At 36.0% G+C, this 2,402-nt stretch overlaps 1 non-coding gene across 1 annotated transcript; it reads left to right on the top strand.

Annotated features, from left to right (window-relative positions):
• The first annotated feature begins 256 nt into the window (after window positions 1-256).
• On the top strand, window positions 257-385 carry LOC142358976 (small nucleolar RNA SNORA47). Its single transcript, XR_012762015.1, has one exon. It is a non-coding gene; the product is annotated as a small nucleolar RNA SNORA47 (small nucleolar RNA).
• Window positions 386-2,402: the final 2,017 nt, after the last annotated feature.

Raw genomic sequence — 2,402 nt, 5'->3', positions numbered from 1 at the left:
AGTTTATTTTAAATGTCAGAAATATGTCTGGTAATCTGCTGCTTTGCAAAATTCACTATTAGGACTACAGAAAATAGTGTATATAAACTGGTGAATGTAATGTTATTCTTAACAGCTGTAGGATTACGTAAATTGCTAGTGAATATATATGCACACAGTAAACTGCTAAAACATTTGACTCTGGATGTACAGAAAAGCAACTTTATCTAAGTGATGAATATTAAGTATGGTAAGTTGGAAAAGACAACAGGATGGTTGGAGGACTGAGAAAGTAAGACAGTTAAACTTCATGCTGTATCTTACTGGTTGTAGCCTCCTAAATTATAGTAGTGCAATGGCAACTCATGTTCCCCTCCTGACATGAGGGAAAGCAGTACTGCATTTGCACATAAGGCTTGCACACCATTGGTGGCTTTCACCCAAATAATTTGTACTTAAAAACTTTCTAAGAGGTCAGTCAAGTAAGGGATGAAAAGCCCTGTTCAGCTCAGTAAAAGTCTTCCTACTCCATAAAGGCACACAAGTGCTTGATGAGGATTAGTCAGACTTTATTTTCAGTTTTTTGTTAGCAATGCTGTGTGTATTAACAGCACTACTTTTTCCACTTTCCTAGGCAGCATCAAGAGGTAAAGGGATTTGTCACACCAGCGCTACACTGAGACTGAGCTTTGACTTTTTGTATGGAACTGTTTGTTGAAAGAGGAAGCTGCAGTACTGAACGCAGTCAGTGCTTGGCTGCATGAGACCGCACCTCTCACAGAAGGCAAATGATGTCTTACTTCAAAGACTTTATGAAATGCAACCAGTTAAATCCTTTCAAGTTTCTTCTTTGCAAGGCAACAATAAACCAGTGACTGACTTTTCTTAAAGCTGTTAGTTTAATAATTGGGGAGAGGGAATGCTCAGGTTCCTGCTAAAGTACTGTGTACAAGATGTCTTGCTCTCCCTTCAGATGAAGATTTGTAGTTTGATTTACTATCAAGACCACAGAAGTCAACGGTGGAAAAAAAAAAAAAAGGCAAAAACTTTCTTTTAGCATACAGAGGCTTTTTCCTCTTAGTAGCAGAAGTGCTGTTTTAGATATGTGGTGAACTAAAGCTTAATGTAGCTGTTTCGTATAGAAAAATTTTTTTTTTCACAGCTAGAAATAGGTAGCCCTTGAAAACGTGAAGTTGTCAATATACAGGAATGCAACAGAGCGTAATCAATAATTCATAACTATCACTAAAACAGAAAAAACCCAACTGCTTACAAAGGCAAACAGTGAACTGATTTTAATTAAGCAATACTGCTGCGGGCCTTCAGAGTGCTTGTAACTATCTTCAACTCTACTGGTGAAGTAAGGCATGCTTCAAGTTAAGAAAACTTGTGTGATTTAATTCTTTAAATAACAGTTTGAATATTTTCCTTTACATTGTATGCATCTAAAGATATATTTAGATAACTAGCTAGCAACTTGTCCTGGTTTTACTCAACAGTGCTTGACACTTGTCTGCATGATCGAGTAGCATGATGAGACTGCGAGGTTTCCCTTACTTGGACAGATATCAGTACTTTAACTTGACTAAACCAGGATTTGTTACCATTTTAGAAAAGCAATCCTATCCAGCATATGCACAAGATTGTATCAAGAAGCACACTGCTTGAATTGACAACGATTTATTGTGTTTAGGAATATTCAATAAATACCAAGCTTTTCGCTGCAGTTTGGCAATCCTTCCCCACCAAAAAACCAACTGGTTGGTTTTTTTTTTTCTGGCATATGCTCCACTGCCAGCAATGGATGTGTCAGAACAAGAAGTTAGTAAATAATACACATAGACAGCAGTTTTCTAAACATGCCTCCTCTTTTAAAGGCATGATACAGATTTACTAAACAAATCTGAAGTTCTTCACAGAAGAAAATTTTGCTACAAGCCATCTCTGAACATTGTTTTCTTCACCAATGCTAGTAGTTTATTTCATGGAGTACAATATTTATTTTTGAACAGTACTGATGAATCATTTAAAACCAAGTTTTTTCTCCCCTTAAGGTAAGCTGCGACATGTGACTAGTACTGAACTCTGCTGAGCATTTCATGGCAATCATGAATAGGCAGAAGAAAGGAAAGGCAGTATAATGCTCTTAGTACGGATCTGGGGGATTTTGTTTCTTTCTTTGTTTCCGCTTGCTTTTAAACCACTGTTCAGATGCTAAAGGTAATAATATTTAAATTTAACAAATGTTTTACTTTCCATGAAGAATTGTGTTAAAAACACAACTGAAGAAACCTCCTGCTTATGATGACAATCACTTTCAAGTACTTAAGTTTGAATATCCCCCTAAATTCCATTCATTTTGTATTAAAAATGTGTTTTTATAAAAGCATGAAGACTACAGAAAACCAAATAACATAATAATC

This window comes from Opisthocomus hoazin, chromosome Z, assembly GCF_030867145.1.
Source record: "Opisthocomus hoazin isolate bOpiHoa1 chromosome Z, bOpiHoa1.hap1, whole genome shotgun sequence".
Classification (NCBI taxonomy): Eukaryota; Metazoa; Chordata; class Aves; order Opisthocomiformes; family Opisthocomidae; genus Opisthocomus; species Opisthocomus hoazin.
The sequence above is the reverse complement of the archived record's forward strand: the minus strand, read 5'-3'. Positions and strand labels throughout refer to the sequence as shown.